This window comes from Giraffa tippelskirchi, chromosome 2 (assembly GCF_054371585.1).
Source record: "Giraffa tippelskirchi isolate mGirTip1 chromosome 2, T2T-mGirTip1v1.2.pri, whole genome shotgun sequence".
In the NCBI taxonomy this organism is placed as follows: domain Eukaryota; kingdom Metazoa; phylum Chordata; class Mammalia; order Artiodactyla; family Giraffidae; genus Giraffa; species Giraffa tippelskirchi.
Window position 1 is genome coordinate 138,332,971 of NC_137276.1, and position 20,048 is coordinate 138,353,018.

A 20,048-nucleotide genomic window follows, 5' to 3' on the forward strand; every position below is an offset into this window, starting at 1 on the left:
TATTTACCACCTTGTCCTGGAGTCAACTACAAGGCCTAAAAGATGACTTTATTTATAAACAAGTAATGAAATAAGAGTACTAGAGGAGTGAGGAAAAGGAAGTAACAAGAATCAATAGCACTTTTGAAATTTAGGGTTTTTCCTCAAATACACATGAGAACTAACCTACAAAGTCTCTCATATTTAATAACACATGGAGCAAAAGTTAATTTGAGCTATGTAGAGTGTGTGTCACTGCTAAGCCTTTCAGAATGCTAAGAACATATCATAGAAAATTTTGGCCAATCCAGGGGTATAAAACATTACTTAAAAGAAAACTCACTGATGATCATTGCTTTGTGATTGTTGGATGTTCCTGCTGCCATGTCATCCTATGAGTTTGTGTCACAGCATCGTCTGTATAGAGCCAAACACCACCAACTGGGCTTTTCCAACACTTGGAGTGATATTTAAATTTTCTTTGGTGATAGACTGTAGATGTAAAAAGCCAATGGCATAAAATTTTAAATGTTTATTTAGTCTTCAGAAAGAGAAAGTTTCAACAGAGAATCCAAACAAACCCAAAAAGTTGAAATAATGTCAAAGTTGCCAAGTGAGAAAACAAGTAATTAGCCTTTCTGCCTTGGTTATTTTATAACAGGCTACATTCTGACTTGCTCCTGGGCTATGACTACCTATCTTGAGATCACTTTTGATACTCCTAAGGTAAAGGAACACCAAACAGTAGTCATTTATCTGACAAAAGACCTTGTGTTTTTCTTAGTCTATCAATCATTAAACTAGTAATGTCTTTTTATGCTATTGCTTTGACATTCATTAACATTCACGTCAGAGGAAATCTCTGCAATTAAAACTCCTATGGAACATCTAAAGTTGTTTTGCCTTTGTTTGTTGCAACTGATTTTTTTAAATGGAAGCAATAACACTAAGATGATTTGAGAACTTACTCCATAGCTCAACTTGAGGTATCTCTTTTATGACTCAAACACTGTTGATGCTCATGTTTTGTAAAAAAAAAAAAAATCACCTTTTGACATCTGTGTTAATTTTTGTGGCAAGCTTGACTGACTAGCTTAAGAGGAAGGAACACCTGAGAAAAACAAAATCAGATACCTACAAGGCTGCTGGGTTGCCACTGGAATTCTTTCTTGTGGCAAACACACAAACTCTCAGTAGAGTTTCAACAAAAAATCTGAAAGGCTCATTATCACCTCAAATGCTTGAAAAAATATTACGTAAGTTCTTTATGTCTTAAAACCACAAACAGAAACAGAACATCCAATATGATAAAGTGAGAACTTTGAATACCATAGGGTAAGTCGTTCACTTCTAAACCACTCCTTTTGTGAGAACATCACCCATAAAAACTGATTATACACCATCCACAGCCATATTGTCATCCAGCATTGAGAGAAATAAAACTGAACAAACACTTTTCTTTTTAATAAAGAGCAATTTAGAGGGAGGGAGAAGAACCAATTTCCTTCTTGGAGAAATCTGTGTGTTATAAAAACGTCTTTTATTTTAGGAGTGGATTGAACTCATTGTATCTGTATTTATATGCCATCTACTTTACAGAGTATAATGCGATGGAAATACATATCAAGTAAGTAAGTAAGTGTTAGTTGCTCAGTCGTGCCCGACTCTTTTCGACCCCATGGGCTGCAGCCCGCCAGGCTCCTCTGTTCATGGACTTTTCCAGGCAAGAATAATACTGGAGTGGGTTGCCATTTCCTTCTCCAAGATATCAAAGTACATCTCAAATATTCATCATTTTAAATGTTATTGGTATGAAAACCATTTTAAAATGTTTCTCTCTTTATACTTCTCTTAACTATTATTTTAATATTTAATTACATTATTATTTAAAATCAATGATTGACCTTAAACCTGGGCTAACAGTAATGTTTTAAAGACACGTGGTACAAAATATTTCACATAAATTCCATCTCTCTTCTAAAAACCAGATTCATTTAAAACATAACTCACATGAAATTATCTGAATTAATGTATGCAGTCAACAAACACTTGGTAAAGGCACTATATTAGAGACACTGCAGCTGTGGGGAGAAGGAAACACTACACTTCCCTGTACACACGGGGAAGTGATTTTACCTGTAGGATAACCAAATCCATTGTTTCAGGAAGTGAACTATAATGGGGTTTTAATGTCCTTTGGGCCCAGTTCAGCATTGTTCATTTTCAGTAAATGAAAGCAATACAAGCTTTGCAAAGGGATTTTCAACTATTAGAGGGGAGACTTAGAAACAAATCCAAATACCACCATAGATGTAAGATTCTGGCAATGACTCATCTTGTGGAGATCTTTAATCTGAAATTACTGCAGGTTTCATGAATATTTAAGAAGCAAAGATTCAAAGAAGACAGTTGAAGGGGAAATTGCTGTGGGCTGATTTTTAATAAATAGACCTTTCCTACGACTCCCAGTTCTCAGTAGGAATTGCCTCAGAGACACTTTCCACCTATAATCATTACTCAAGTATTAGGACCCAAGACATCACACTCAAGAGGCCCCTTTATTGCAGACAGATGGGTAATGGTTCAAAAAGTAGCTCTCCCAGTGTGAAGACAGGCTCTAAACCTGCATCTAAACTGAGGCAAAGAGGTGGGCCATGGCTCCCCACCCAGCACATACCCACACTGGGGCTTCTCTCATGATTTCTCTCCCCACCCAGGCTGTGGTTGCTTTCTCTTCCTCATCTGATTCCACCAGGATCAAAAAAAATGTTCTTGAGATAAAATTAAGTGGAGGATTAGGTCACTGGATTTGGGTCTGAGTGACCACTGTGTAACTTACTAGCAGCATGACCTTGGGAAAATCATTTAAGGTTTTTCCAAGCAAAGTTCACTCCAGTCAGACCAGAGCTCATCTCAAAGTCCTCACGAATCAGAATCTGATCCACAGAGTTGTTTTGTTTTGTTTTTCATACAGAGCTTGCTGAATCAATGCCCCCATTCCAAATACACCAGCATACTGTTTAGCCACTATGGGAATTTTTTTATTTCCATATTTTTCACTCAATTTGTATATTCACTGATGTAGCTACACATTTTTTCTGGGTAATGCACCTTGAGTTCTGATGCTAATATATTTGGTCTCTAACTCTCTATCCCCCCCGCAAAATCATATGCAAAAATGATATATATATTTTTTCCCTAAAATATGGGCTACAGAGAGCTTTCAAAATGGATATGTGCATGCTAAGTCGCTTCAGTCTGTGATGCTATGGACAGTAGCCCGTCAGGCTCCTCTGTCCATGGGATTCTCCAGGCAAGAATGCTAGAATGGGTTGCCATGCTCTCCTCCAGGGCAATCTTCCTGACCCAGGGATCAAACTCGCATCTCTGAATATGAATGTATATTTCAAATGTCACAAACCTGTTGATTCTGGGTTTTTTCCACTCCATTTCACCTTCTGTCCCATTCCACCCCCACGTGCGTCCCTCTCAAATGCCTTGCAAAGACTAAGGGACCCATTGTGCTCTGCTTAAAATGGGAGCCCTAACTGAATGCACTCTGACAATATTTTTCAACATTTTCATGGAGTGTTTCAGATTTATGTCCCCACAAGATCATTATCTCTTGGCCCTCCGCCTATTGCCACAGAGCCATAACCTTTGTTCGAGGGAAGTCCAGGCCACTGCTGTACCTATAGATTTGACTCTGTTAATAAAGAAAAGGCAAGCCACTAAACATTGTGTTTCTGCTCTCATAATAAGAGAAGGAATTATAATTTATATCAAATCATCAAAATGTTCATGCTAAGTTAGAAGAAGCCTTAGAATCTTAGAACAAGGAGCTCTTAGATGATATCCTCTCTTACAAATCATTCAGATAGAAAAATTATTTGTAAAATAAAAGGCATTGCAGCATCTGTTTAAATACCCATGGTTATGCTATCTCACAATTTTTTTGAGTTAGCTTTGTATAGTCAAAATAGTTCTGTCAGGACTTCCCTGGAGGTTCAGTGGTCAAGACTTTGCCTTCCAAAGCAGGGAGTGTGGGTTTGATACCTGGTCCAAGAGCTAAGATCCCACATGCCTCACAGCTAAAAAAAAAAAAAAAAAGCAAAACAAAACAGAAAACAAACGCAATATTGTAAAAATCCAATAAAGAATTTAGAAACAGTCCACATCAAAAAAAAAATTTTAATAAAAAAATAATTAGTTCTTTCAAAGTGTTCTATACCTCCTTAAAATTTTAGATTCACAGTTTTAATTAACCCTATATCAGCTTATGCAATAAAGAATAAGCCTAGCAATGCTGGGGCCACCCAGGTGGTGCAGTTGGTAAAGAATCCGCCTGCCAATGCAGGAGACACAATAGATGCAGGTTCAATCCCTGCGTCAGGAAGATCCTCTGGAGGAGGAAAGGGCAGCCCACTCCAGCATTCTTGCTTGGAAAATTCCATGGACAGAGGAACCTGGCGGCCTACAGTCATGGGGTCGCAAAGAGTCAGATAAACTGAGCATACACACACACATACACACACACACTAACCGTGCTACCTATATCATGACAGCCCTGTAAATAATTGAAACAAATGCCATGTTCCTTCTAAGCCTTCTTTTTTCAAAACAGCCTCACTTCTTACTGCCTTCTGCCCTTTCTTTGGAAGCTCTCCAGTCCATGAATATCTATTTTAAAAACAAACTACCCCCCAAATGAAGACAATAAGCCAAAGAGGGTGTAACCAGAGGAGAATACAACACAGCTAACCATTACCCCCGTTAAATCAGGTCACTGTACTTCTATATGGGAGCCTGGGGTTCTATTAGCTTTTATAGCCACTCCAACACCTTGTTGGGTTATATTATGATTTGACAAGGCCTCACTCAATACATGGCCCAAACTAACTCATGAACTTTTACTTCTGCTTCGATGCTGCTACTGGTTAATGAACTAACCTGAAGTAATCCTTCTAAACTCCAGTTCTTGAACAGTTCTGTGAGTTCAGTTTTCTAACCTTGACTATATCTCTAGCTGTTTAACATGTTGTCCTATTGGTTAATATGGAAGTAATAAAACATCGATGTGATTCTGTTAGATAATAACACATCTCATCATCTTTCAACAATATCGTGATTATTCTTTGAAACTGTAACAGCTGCACAAGGTGAGTGTCTGACTCGATTATGTCCAACCTGAACAGAATTTTTTCCTCCAATCAAAAAATTTTCCTTTCCCTCTTAAAGATGACAAAGTACTTACAGGAATACAGAGTTTTGAATAGAAGAAAAATGTATGATTCGCGTCATGTGGAGTGAGATGCCACCCAATCCACCCGAGGGAAAGCTGGGAGAAAATATGTCTTTTATTTTTTTCTATCATAATACAGAAAATAAGCGTGAGCAGTGTTGATAGCCAATGGCTTTTCACTTAGAATCAACAATAGTGGCACGTCCTGTGATTTTACTTTTTCAGCACCATCCCCAAACAAAGCAATGAAATGTAAGATGATGTGAATGTGACCCTGAAATCCAAGAAGGCAGAATAATGGCTTGCAGGTGTGAACATTATTCATATTTTAAACAAAATTAAATTCTTCCCCATTACTCTAGGAAAATCAGTGTAGCATAATCACCGAGAAGTAAGATGCTTCTGATATTCAAAGATACGCTAATTTTGACGACAGTTTTCACCCCTGATGATCAAATAAAGTATGTATACAGGATTTATATTATTCAGAATAGTACCCAGGTGAAACTTATGAACAAATCCTTCATTTATAACCTAACTATTCTGTGAAATTTATAAACCCCAAACACAGGATCCTTCTGTGTCAGTTTCCTTCAAGTATAAATCCATTCAATGGGAGCAACAAAAGGAGAGAGGACTTGGAATCGAAATCAGTGCAGCTTGTTTAAATAGCCAGATGATATTTAGAAGAATGTGGTTGTTCCAGATGTTAGACAAGGATTTTTTAGTGAATACATGCCTGTCTCAATGTCAGGGAAGGCTGTAAAATGTTCTCTTTAGGATATGGAATATGGAGAGAGTTACACTACTTTGCCTTTTTTAACAAGCTCACGGCTGGGCAGGGACTAGGCACTCTGGTAATACTTGCTGAACTTGAGAACATAGAATTTATATCTGTGACTTCAAAGCATGGAAAAGAAAAGGAAGGAAGAAATCCATGCATCAAGTCCAGTTTGAAAGGTATAAGTTAGATAACCAGGGATGTAAGTTAGATACCTTGCCTCCAGGTCATGTCCTCTCACACCATTTGCCCTTCTCACTCAAGGCAAAGCACAGGCAACAGAAACATCCTGGTGGCTACACCCACTGTGTGCAAATGGTGGGTTTGTTTCACGTGCCCTATCCTGTTTGCTTGAATGTTTTCTTTTGTCATTTTTGTTAAAATGAAAGGAAAAAGAAATCTGGTGAATTCATATGATTAGCATGTCATTGGTACTTGGTAAATATTTACTGAGAGAATAAATAAACCTTTTGTGAGCAAGTGGAAAGTAACGAAAGAATAGGAAATTTTAAAATGTAATATTTTAAAATCAACCAAATCAGATCTACTGAACTGGTTTAAAAGCTTCTTTACAAAAAAAATTTTAAAACAAAATGGAAACCTAAGTGTGATGAGGTGATACATGGCTCTCTCAAATTATTTCCCATCTTTAATATTTCTTATTGGAAGAGAAGAGCCACATACTCAAATCCTATTACATCATTCCTTTTTAAGACAATGAAAGTCCCCTGAAAGTGAAAGTCGCTCAGTCGTGTCTGACTCTTTGTGACCCCATGGACTAGACAGTCCATGGAATCCTCCAGGCCAGAATACTGGAGCGGGTAGCCTTTCTCTTCTCCAGGGGATCTTCCCAACCCAGGGATCGAACCTAGGTCTCCTGCATTGCAGGTGGATTCTTTACCAGCTGAGCCACGAGGGAAGACCAAGAATACTGGAGTGGGTAGCATTGCAGGAGGATTCTTTACCAACTGAGCTATCAGGGAAGCCCTTTTAAGACAATGATCACCTTAAAAAGTCACATGGAAAACAACACTGTTTGATTAATTGTATCACCAATCAGCTTGATGAATAACTTGTTCTGATGAGGATGAGGATGGTGGAGAGGAAAAGGTTAAAAGAGAAAGTTGAATTGAACACATGAATAACAGGACAGTTTTAGGAATGGGTAAGAGAGGTCTTCAGATTTAAGAAACAATTTTCCATACACTCAACAAATTCCAAGGCAATAATCTGTAGTGTCATCCAAAATGTAACATTTCCCCTTCCCACAGGACAGGAAAGTTCCCTGCCATTCCTCCCTCTTCATACAATGACACACTTTGACAGAATTTTCAGAAAATTGCACTCATGGAATCTGTAGCTGAACCAACTTAAAATGGGTATATCTTATAACTCCACTACTATTCACTTAAAATGGGTATATCTATATCTCCACTACTGTTCACTCATTTGTTCAACACATATTTACTACATGCTAACTCTGTGCTTGGCCTGTGCTTAGTTGCTCAGTCGTGTCCGACTCTCTGCAACCCTTTGGACGGTAGCCCACCAGGCTCCTCTGTCCATGGGGATTCTCCAGGCAAGCATACTGAAGTGGGTTGCCATGCCCTCCTCCAAGGGATCATCCCAAACCAGGGATTGAACCCAGGTCTCCCGCACTGCAGACGGATTCTTTACCATCTGAGCCACCAGGTCTAGAAAGCTATAAAACACTAGAGGTGGGAGACACATACTAGGTGTTGCAGATTCTGGGACCTTAGTGCAGGGCAGGGAGCATAAAAATGTGAAGAGTCAAGTGTAAGGTAATAGGGACTGGTGAGGTCTGTGTGAAACTAAAAACATATGGCCCTCTTAAGACATTCAACCTCAATTTCTTTTTCTGTCAGAAGCAGCCCACAGGCTGAGAGTCTTCAATCTAGACTGTCTAAAGTCTTATTTCTCTCAAATAATCGAAGAGTCATGTTCTGTTTCCAATATCTACAATCCAGTGAATTCGAAACTCTATGCTTGTCCCTCACACTTTTTTATTTCACGGTCCCCAAGTCCACTAAACGATTTTGTTTATTGATTTGGGTGTTTTCTTCTCTTTCCTCTTTGTTATACTGACCAAATGCCAAATGAACACTCCCTTCCCAGGAAGAAAAGGATGTCAATGTCTAGACAATGAAATCCGACATTACTGCTTATCTAGAGAGGGTCACCAGGATTCCTGTGAAGAGGTGTAAGAAATGTAGCTGCTTTCAGAAAATATAAATGTTAAGCCCAAGTGACTACAAAGCAATGAAGTTACTTTCATGTTTGCTCAATGGAAGTAATTTCATCACCCTTCATGCAAGAGATATAGACTTTAGAGAAACTGTCTAGTTCTTCCACCCTCAATGAATCAAATAATCAGTCCAAAATTTGATTCGGGAAATATTTGTAATGGTCAGTCGAATTGTGTATTTAGTGACAGCCTTGATCTTTTAAAATAACTTTCTCTGTTAAGCTGTTTCCATGTATTTCAATACATCACCTGTTCAGTTGGGGTTTTAACAGAAAAAGATTAATTTTAGTGCTGACTTATTTTGTCTTTTGTCCCCATAAGAATAAGACAACCAAATCAACACATCTTAAAAAAATTATGTATTCTCAGCTCCTGTACCTCCACTCTTGTTCTTCTGGTTGGAACCAATTGACAAGTAATGAAATGCATGAAAATGTAAATTGAATATAAATGATTTAATGTGAATTAATGGTGGTGAAAGCTGCTGGGCTACTCAGAACATAAAAGTACTCCTCTCATATTCTAAACGTAAGTGTTCTGAGCTACACAGAGGATAAAGAGGCAGGCTACCTTGAAACAACACTATATAGAACATTTCTTATCACCCTACTCAATCCTCTAAAAATTCAGATAACCCTGAAAGTATTTGTTACCATGATGTAAAATTCAAAATAATTAGGAAAGTCCTTAGTTATATGGCAGATTATAAACAAATTCTGGCATCCTTTTTACCTGTTGTTTCTCTTACACTTTCCTCTACTGGGGCTCTTAAAATGTTACCTTGGAGTTCGTTTTTATAGATAGTTATCTCTCTTTCCAGCCAAATTTTCTCCTGAAGCTTGTACCAAGTCCTTCCCATGTGTAAGGTACTGTGCTGACGTTCCTGCTACATAATGGATGCTCAATAAATAATTATTACAATCAGATTCTATGGCAGGGTTGGGGGAGCTTAAGATCGTTAATTCTGTCACCAGTAAATTTACATTACTATGAAAGGAAAGACATTTTTAATCAGAATGAATGAGGTTAGATACACTAGGTACTGATAGGACTCAATAAATATTAATAGAATTAGAGAAGGCTCTTTTGAAAATTAAACTCCCTGAAAACTGCATTTTTATACGTTTATTTATTGTGGTAGTTATAGTGCGTTCTAAGAAGGAGGTACTTAATTCATAATATAATCATCTTCAGTGCAGTTAATTAATTCCAGATTTTATTACATTACTTGAGCTCACTTAATGCTTTAATCTCATGATATAAGGAGGTGGAAAAGGTGGGTGCAGCAAGTCATCTCGAGAGCCAAGGGGAATTATAACTTGCATCTCAATTACAAGGCAAGGACTAATAAATGATTACCTAATTGTGGGGGCTGGAAAAAAAAAAAAAAATCACAGGAAAGCCCAGAGCACTTCAGAAGTCTGAGACCAGATAACTGAGTTGTACCAGGGAGGCGAGTGAGGGAGGAGACAGAAAGAAAAGTACATGGAGGGCAGCAGGCAGAAGGGGCCTTGCCAGTAAGCAGGGCTTCCAGGATAATGGTAAACTTATGCAAGAAATAAACTTGTCTTACAATGGACACGTTGACTGTCAGCGCCAAGGCCCAGCCCACTGGAAATCAGAGTTGCTGAAATATATGATTAGTATTCTGTTTCATGCTCACTTTCATGCCACACCTTTTGGTGGAGGTCATCTTTCGAGTCATTAAATAATCTTAGAGTGATATGTACACAGAAGAGTTTGTTCCTTATCTTTTCCATGTCACACCTGGTGCTTTCCATGGGCTCTTTGTTCTTGTTTTAACAAAGTGTGTAAAGGTTGTTTTTCTTTTTTTTCTCCCTCCCAATGACTAACTTTAACTCAGCATTTTAACCCTATAACAACTACAGTTGCTGGGGATGTCTCTCTACCTAGACACACATTACTTGTACACAAAAATAAATTTAAAATGTGTTTTAATTTCAAACAGTAGACTCCAGTTTAGTTAAAGACTTTTATCAATATATTTAATTAAGTTACTATCCTTCCATTCCTTTCAAGTAAATATATTACTTCAATATCACTTAAAACATTTATGCATTAGTGACATAAAAGAAATTTAAATCACAATTAAGTAACCAAATGTGTTAAGTGAAGCATTGTCCTGGTAATAAAGAAATCCAGGCTACTGTGTGCTTTCGTATAATTATAGTAGAATGTTACATAATAAGAATAATAGATATATTTTATAGGTTAATATGTACCGTATATGGGCTTCCCCAGTGGCTCAGTAGTAAAGAATCTGCCTGCAGTTCAGGAGCCACAGGAGATGCAGGTTCAATCCTTGGGTCAGGAAGATCCCCTGAAGAAGGCATGGCAAGCCACTCCAGTATTCTTGCCTCGAGAATCCCATGGCCAGAGGAGCCTGGTGGGCTACAGTCCACATGGTCGCATAGAGTCAGACATTGTTGAAGCGACTTAGCACACACACACACATACCACATATAAAGATGAATATCTAAAACATTAATTCAGGATGTTCTCAGTATTAACCATCTCAAGCCTGTGTGATAGACAAGATAAACCTCACAGACAAAAAATAAAAAATTCCAAGAAATTAGATGATGTCCAAAATAGAAACAAGTGGCAGCATCCAGATGAAAACCAGTCTCCTGGGTTCTTGCCCTTCTGCACTTAGCTTCTGAGACACCTCACCATCTTGCTTTTCCTCCTGCTGCTCTGGCTATGCATCCCCATCTTTCTTTAGGGATTCTTCCTTCTTTTTCAACCTCAAATGTGGGCAAGACAGAGGGCTTAGTCCTTCATCACTTTTTCTTCCTCACCCTCTGGCAGGTCCCACATACTTACGGAAGTTTTAAATTTCACATGTGAGTTGATGACTCCCAAACTAGTATCTTCAACTCAGACTTCTTCTTTAGACATGGACTCATATATCCAACTGCCCACTTGACAGCTTCTCTTTAAGATTTCATAGCCATACCTGGCTACCATTGGGTAAAACAAAATTCCTGATTTACCCTCAAACTGGTTTCTCTCTCAAAATTCACTATCATGGGACATGACTCCATTGAGGCAACAATACCTTAGTTTCACTCCCCTCTCTTTACCCTTAATATGTTATCCACAATTCTTGGCATTTTTTTCTCCCTCACAAATAAATCATACCTCCCCCTTCTCCCATCCAATATGCAGCCTTGTTTTTTTTCCCAACTGAATCATCACCTCCCTACAAAAAGTCGTGTCCAACACTTTGAGATCCCATGGACTATAGCCCACCAGACTCCTCTGTCCATGGAATTCTCCAGGCAAGAATACTGGAGTGGGTTGCCATTTCCTTCTCCAGGGGATCTTCCCGACCCAGGGATTGAACCCAGGTCTCCCCCATTGCAGGCAGACTCTTTACTGACTGAGCCACCAGGAAGACACTCACTTCCCTACAATATGCTATAATTTTCACTCTTAATCTTGCCCCATTCAATCTATTCTCCACAAAGATGTCAAAACAGTCTTTTAAAAGCAGAACCATGTTAAGATACATCTTTTCTTAAAACTGTAAAAGCCTTCTCATTAGAATGTTTTAAATGTACTACTATTAATAGGTACACATTCAAATATTTCTAAATAAATAAAGAGTATAAAAAGATAAATAGCATAAAGCCCCCTACCATCCTTGTTTCCCATCTACCTAGTTCCTTCCCCCTGTCCCCTTCCCTTGCAAGGTTAACACTGCTCCCTGTTTCTATGTTCCATTGCAATTTTAATAAGATGCAAACGTTCTGCCCTGGCTACTGAGCCCGGTTGGATCAGACCCTTATACTTCACTCTCATCTCCTTCCCTGCTCCTCCCCCTTCGCTATGTGTTACTCCCCTGACCTTTCTTTAATTTCATGAATTAACCAAATTTTTTCCTGTTTCAGGTATTCGCCCACCCTATTGACCTTAGCTAAACCACTTCTCCTTCTCTTCTAGTATATTTTCCAGGTCTTTCCTCAAATGCCATCACCAGGCGAGGTAGATCTCCCCGGCTGCTTATTTAGCAGTCTGACCAGAAGTTGTAATATATGTCAGTTCATTTATTCGCTCCCTTCTGTCTCTTTCCCCAGATGTTAAACTCCAGGAGAACAAGTGCTGGATCTACTTATTTTGCTGCAGCTGGTGACCTAGTCACTTAGAAGAGGTGCTCACTTGTAGGGACTCAAATATTAAAGTGAATGAATTAATAGTTTCTATCTGTAAACACTGAAATTTTAACTAGACATTTCCTGAACATTTGTATTTAAATATGCAGTAAACCATATTATACAAATTGAGATATAAGAGGAACACTCTGTCCCTCCAAAAAAGTGTGGAGGTGGGGTTCTTTTTTTAAAAAAAGCTCTTTGTTTTGAAGAAGGTCATGGTATTATACACTAGGCTGCTCTAGGCGTGACAAATAATCTATCTACTCTTCAAAACTAAAGGGCAAATAAGAACTACATATTTTCACATGACATCTTACAATAGCAACTACATATAACTTCATGCATTGGAAATAAAGTCCTTTGTCATTTGTTGCTTAAGAATTTTCTTATACTTTTGCACATGCTATTCCTTTTTAATCTAAATAAAGACATTAAGTCAACGAAATTTTAGGAAAAAACACTTTTAAGTGTGAGTGAAGTGTTTATCTCTTATTTCCTTTTTTAAAAGGGAGGTATCTAATGCTTTGTCCTGAACGAGCTTGTTATGACCAAGAATTCCCTCCCATAAAAGACACGTCTTCCTTCTCATCCTGAGTATGGCTGCACATCGAAGGACACTCCAGACATTTCCCTTTCAGATCTCAAAAGGAAGTATTAATCAAACAAAAGATGGGAAATTATGACATTCAGCCACTAAGGTTTAACTCAAGTGGCCAAGTTTTAGTTGATCACAGGGTACAGGTGACTATCCATCAAATAACCCATCATAACACACATTAAAATGTCTGGGTTAATCAGGACAGAAGCCAAGAATAATATTTTTTGCTGACGCTCAATGAAGACTACCAAAGGAATTCCCCTGAAACTGTACTCCACAAATATGCAAGACCTAAAAAAATAATAATAATATAAAAGGAATTCTGCCTAACAGTATGTTAAACAAGGCAGCAGCACATTCTTTTGATGAAGTACTAAATGACTTGTATGACATATGCAGGTTTAAATTACAAAAATGTTAATCTTGTAATTCAATATAAAAATATGTTTACATATATATTTTAACCTTCCTTAAAATAACAGAGGATTTGATAAAACATTCAAACTATATTAAATGATATTAATAATAAGGCATAAATTACTGAATCATCATACTCACATTTCTTTTCCAACCCTATCTTCCAAGAATTAACTCATCTGGAAATCAATGACAATTACACATATAGGCAAACAGAAAGCTGTAGGATATAGACTGAGCAAGAAATAGATCTTCTCTTTATTATTAAGATTCTAATGGCTTTTTATCACAAATACTGAATTGGTCTTGCTGGGTCATCTGCCTCTAATCTTGTCCTAGGCACAACTAATCACTGATGTCACAATTTACAGTAGTCACCTTGAATTTTTGTTGGAGCATCATGATGTAAAGGATAAAGCACCAGCCTGAGCATCCAGAACTTGAATCTCCTCTGAGGCCAAGTCACTCAATCACCTGGAGCCTCAATTTCCTCACCTGCAAAGTGAGGATGTGAGCTTGATGACGTCTGCAGCCCTGACATCCTATGTGATCCTATGAAGAGCTATAGGAGTAGCCATTGTAATCACTCTAATGCAAAACCAAACACCCCAGAACACTATATACCAGGGTCAGGACAAGAAGCCATTCTAAACAAAGGACATTCAGGGACCTAAACTCTCTTCCCTTCTTACATTTATTGAAAAATTAACAAGATCTCCAAGGAATCTTCTTGACCCAGGGATCAAGCCTCTGTTTCTTGCCTCTCCTGCACTGACAGGCAGATTCTTTACCACTAGCGCCACCTGGGAAGCCCTTAATAAGATCTCCAGCACTCTAACTTTTTGTAGCTCTTAAAAATAACCAAAACTCTCACAAGAATCACCTGGGCAATTTTGCAATTCATTTCTCAAGGACATATTATCTTTACGAGGTTAAAAGCATTTTTGTCTCTATTAGAGAAATTTCTGTAATTGTTCATATATTAACACACCATCAACATGCTTTCCATAAACACTGGCTGAGCACCCACAATGTGCTGAGCCATGTGTTAGCTGACACTTTGTATGAAGGAAAACACCCAGTCCCGGTTGTCAAGTCACTTATGACAGGTTGCACATATGAGATTGCTGACGTTTGTTGTTGTTTAGTCTCTAAGCCGTGTCTGACTCTTTGTGATCCCATGGACTTCAGGGCTACAGTCTGTCCATGGGGTTCTCCAGGCAAGAATACTGGAGTGTGTTGCCATTTCCTTCTTCCTGGCGGCTCAGACAGTAAAGAATCCTCCTGCAATGCAGGAGATCTGGGTTCAATCTCTAGGTCAGGAAGATCCACTAGAGAAGGAAATGGCAACCCACTCCAGTACTCTTGTCTGGAGAATTCCATGGCCAGAGGAGCATGGTGGGCTACAGTCCACAGGGTTGCAAAGAATAGGACACAACTGAGCAACATTCACTTTTCACTTTCTCCAGGGGATCTACCCAACGCAGGGATCGAACATGCATCTCCCACATTGGCAGGCAGATTCTTAACCACTGAGCCACCTGGGAAGCCCAAGATTGCTGATACTCAGTCCTTTATACTCAGAAAATGGCAATTTCATGTAACTCAACCTGATATAGTTGTACAGAAAATGGTCTCATCGAACAGATTAATCTTTAAAATTACCACAGGCATTTGGGAAAGTCCCATTAATTCTGGAAAGTCATTGTGATGTCATTTAGTGATTTACTAGAGAATTTCCTAACAGGGATTACCATTGTTTATCTTGTTTTGGGGTTTCTTTCTATTGTCATTGTTGTTTGGAAACATATTAATAATTATTCAGTTCTTATGCATTTGTTTCAATGTTTTACCATAACCAGTTAATGATTGACTGATCTACAATCTCCTTCACATTAGTTACTTGTCATGCATTTACACGCACACATACACACACGAGATGAATTGTTTCCTTTTCTAAACTTAAGGTAATCTTCCTTTTCTTCTAACAGACATTGCTGCAGTCTTTCTCAAAGCTTGGTAGACAGCTTGAGAGTGGCATCTGAGCCCACACTTCTTTATATCACCCATAGGCTCTATCCCAGGGTCCAGCATGTGGTAGACACAACAAAATTACTACTTGAATGATAAAAATTAAATTATAAAGAGAAATATCTGATTGAAGAGATATAGTAATATCCAAACATGAAAACTATACGAAAACAAATATTACATTTCTTACCAATCATGCTAATACTTGTCACATGCTGTAGCAATGGCAGTCATATCATGTTCTAAAGTTATTCTCTGCAATGACTGTAAAATAAAGAATTTACAGTATCACAGAAACAACATATGCCTAGCACACTAGAGAGCTTTGTGCATTGGATAATAAGTCTACCTAGCTATGTTAGTTAGTAAAAGTAAATTTCCAATTTTGCCTCATGAAATGAGAATACTTACCAGGAAAGTGAATAATAAGGTTTGCAGTTTGATACAATAAGGGAAAAACTCAGTAATTTTATACAAAGACCACAGACAGTTCAAAATATCTAACCACAGTTGGATTTTCTTTAAATGAAGCTTTCTCTCAAAATAAAACTTGAAAATATAGTAATTTTGAATAACTTTTAAAATTTGAATGCTATATCTAAGCAAAATTGAAAACACTTCCCCAAATGATTAGCATGAAGTACACATATCAATTGCTCCATAACATAAGAAATGTCAAATGGCATGGAGACAATGCCATGCTTTCCTGTACAGAACAAACATATTTCTTCTTGAGACACAGTTTACATAATACAGGAAACGGCTTCATCTGGTTCCTGGTCTTTTTGATCAAGTCAAAAGCCTTAAAGGAAAAATTGTTTCTTTTACATTTTACTTTTTTTTGTACTTTTGTTTTTCACTAATTATATTTCCCTAAATTGAAAATGGGACCTAGACTGATATTGGAGAATGACATCCTCTAAGAAATACTTCACTGAAAGGCAATCTTGTGATTTTTTCACAAGTTCTACAGGTGGCCAAAAAGAAAGGAAAAAAAAAAAGCCTGTGATTCAAGGAAAGTTGATTCCACAATTTAAGATCAAATGTTCACTTTAAAAAGATAAATAAGCTCTAAGGCCTAGAGGTAGGCAGTACTTGAATGTCTGAGCAACAAGGTAACCACTGTGGCTGATTAGAGGAGGAGATGGAAAGAGATGAGGTCAGAGAAGAGCTAGGACAAACCATGTGGGACCTTTGAGGCTTTGTGAATATACTAGGGACTTTGCATTTTGCTCTGAGTTAACTGAGAAGCTATTAGTAAGTTTGTAAGCTATTAGTAAGCTCTTCGAACAGAGGAGTGAACTGACTGAGGTTTTTGATCAGTCATGTTGGCTGTAGTGTAGAGAACAGGTTATACACCACAAAGGTGGAACCAAGAAGACCAATTAGGTAGATATTACCTTCATCAGGCCAGAAACAATAGTGATGGAGCAGGGTGGCAGAAGTGGCAAAAAGCAAATGGATTCTAGATATGCTTTGAATAAATGAACTGATGTAATTTACCGATTAATTAGATGTAGGTATAAAAGAATGAAAAGAGGCAAAGATGATTCCAGGTTTTTTTTAACCTGAACACCTGATAGAATGGAGAAAAGTACAGAAGGAGCAGATTTGGGGAAAGAGGTAAAAAACAAAGCATTTGGCTTTTAACATATTAATAGCGAGATATTTATTAGACATCCACATGGAGATGTCCATTGAGAGCTGGATCTCCAAAGTTAGAGTTAAAGAAAGATGTCTAGGAGATATACACTTGGGGATCATGTGTGTAAAGATGGTATTTGAAGCTGTAAGAATGGTACAGACGGAGTATGAAGAAAGATGAGAAGAGTTCCCAACCCTGAGCCTCTGGGTGCACTAATACTTAAAGGGTAGAAAGGGATGATGATTCAGTAGTTGGGACTTTGCCTTCCAGTGCAGGAAGTGTAGGTTTGATCCCTGGTAGAGGAGCTGAGATCCCGCATGTCTCAAGGCCAAGAAAACCAAAACATAAAACAGGTGGGATGTATGGAGAGCGTAACACAGAAACATATACATTACCAAAAATAAAACAGATAGCCAATGGGAATTTGCTGTGTGACTCGGGGAACTCAAACGGGGGCTCTATAACAATCTGGAAGGGTAGGATGGGGAAGGAGGTGAGAGGGAGGTTCAAGAGGGATGGGACATAGGTATACCTATGGCTGATTCATGTTGATGTTTGGCAGAAACGAACACAATATTGTAGAGCAATTATCCTTCAATTAAAAATAAATTTAATTACAAAAACCAATAAAAGTAATAACAAAAAACAGAAGCAATATTGTAATAAAGTCAATAAAGACTTTAAAAATGCTCCATATCAATAAAAGGGGAGGTAGAAAGAGGATAAGGAACCAGCAAGAGAGACTTAGGATCAACCAGTGAAGTAAGAGGACAAGAAGGATTGAGTCGTTTGCAGGAATTCAAGAGACTAGAGTTTTTCAAAAGGAAAGAAATGATTAACTGATTCAAATTCAAGTAAATTGACTAAAATGAGGCCTGAGGATTTGACAAATATGGGAGTCACTGATGGCCTTAAAAGAATCTCTTTGGTAAATGAGACAAGAGTGAGAGAGGAAGAAACTATAGATTACAGTGTTGTGCTCCACGAAAGAGCAGAGAAATAACACAATAATGAGGGTGATATGTAGAGGCAACAGAAGTTTGTTTCTAAAGATGGAAGATTTACAGTGTGTTTACACATTGATGGAAATGATCAAGCTGCAGAGAAAATCTGCTGATGCTACAAGGAGAGCAGTTGCTGGAGTGTGTCTGTAGGTAGGTGAGAGAAGATGGGATCTTCTGTACAAGGGAAGGAGTTCACCTTAGACTGAAGGACATCAGCAGCAGGGTGACAGAAGAGAAGGCAGAATGAGAGGGACAGATGTAGGACACTTCCTCGATTTAGTGATGTTGGCATGTGAACATTTTCCTACTACTCTAGTTTCTCAATGAAATAAATATGGTTATTGACTGATAGTGAAAAAGAGAAGAGGTATGGGGATTAAGGGGAACAGAAGAGGACATGAAATACTTGCTATTTGTTTGAGTTTTTCCCAAACTCATATGTTGAAGAAAACTAACTGCCAATGCAATGTATTTGCAGGCAGGGTCTGTGAGAAGTAATCAGTTAGGTCATAAGCATGGAGCCTTCATAAATGGATTTAATTCCTTTATGAAAGTAGCCCCAGAGCTTCCTCCATCTTTCCTCCATGTGAGGGAATAGCAGAAAGATAGACAACTATGAACCAGGAAGCAGGCCTTCATCAGACACGAAACCTGTCAGTGCTTTAACCTTTGACTTTCCAGCCTCCATAACAATGAGAAATAAATTTTGGTTGTTTATAAGTCACCCAGTCTATACTTTGTTATAGAAGCCTGAAAGGACTCTACAATAGTTCTTTAAGAATGGTATAGAGGTAGAGTAGAGAGAGAATTGGATTTAACTAGGGTTGGGGACTGGCCAGATGAGAAGTAAGGGAATTAAGGGTTTTTGCAAAAGAGTATTCAAAACTGGTGGGCCAAACTGGTTAAGAGTACTTAGCCGGAACAACCAACTAGGACAGTCACTGATCAAGAAAAATAAACATCCATTTTACTAAGCCACAGTCTCTTGAGGTCTATCTGCCACCTCATCCTAACCTAACTAATTCAGAGTGTAAGTTTCTTTATGACACAGCCTTATCTTATTTCTTCTTATTCTTTGTGATCTGTCATACACAATTAGCTATAGTTTCCTAGAATATCCCCAGCTTCCCCCTTCCTGTCCTCTTCCCCTGGTCAATTACAAAGGTCACTTCTCTTCTTTGGTCATTCATCCCCACTGTTATTTTACTGATCACCTCCTAAAGCAGGCCAAGTGTGAATTGACCAAATTGCACAATAAGTATCTTCTCCACAAATTTCTGCACGATTGGCACATTATTAACATTTGTTTATAGATGAATGAATGAATGCTTAACCATGAGTTCATCCATAATCATGTATCTCTAGAGACAGAATGCATTAAGAGTAAAGAAAGTTCATATTGCATGCATAGTTCACAGGCTATTCTTCCACCACCCATGCTCTGCTCCAATATAATACAATGTAATCAGTTAATTAAAATTACTATTTTATAAGTTAAATTTACTGCTTCTCAATTTTTTACATTCATTTCTCATTCTCTTAATAATTCTCATAAATACCTTTTGATAGGAAAGTGAGAGAAAATGAAATAAAAGAACAGAGAAAGAACAATAAAAGACATCCAAGAAGAAAATGGAGCTGGGGGGAGGGAGATGGAAAAAAAGGAAAGGAAAATTAAAATAAATGAATGAAACAGAGGCAGAGAGGGAAATAGGGAAGAGGAAATGGGAAGAAAGAAAAGGCATCAGTAGCAGAAACAGGGGGAGGGGAAAAAGGTAAAGAAGATCGTAAAGCAGAGATACTAAAGAAATTGCTTAAAAGCACTGAAGAACATTCAGAAATTCTGGAAAGAAGCTACAAAAATCTGGAATTACTTATAGTAATCCTTTATTCCTCTAAATACC

General features: G+C 38.0%; 1 protein-coding gene and 1 long non-coding RNA gene across 10 annotated transcripts in view; both read right to left on the minus strand.

The window, feature by feature from the left end:
* MECOM (MDS1 and EVI1 complex locus) overlaps window positions 1–20,048 on the minus strand; it is a 617,068-nt gene that overhangs the window by 232,079 nt on the left and 364,941 nt on the right. The gene's annotated exons all lie outside the window — the stretch shown is intronic.
* Window positions 10,090–14,237, minus strand: LOC145538564 (uncharacterized). Its single transcript, XR_014077018.1, has 2 exons — window positions 11,665–14,237; window positions 10,090–10,609 (listed from the first exon to the last, which is right to left on the minus strand). It is a non-coding gene; the product is annotated as an uncharacterized LOC145538564 (long non-coding RNA).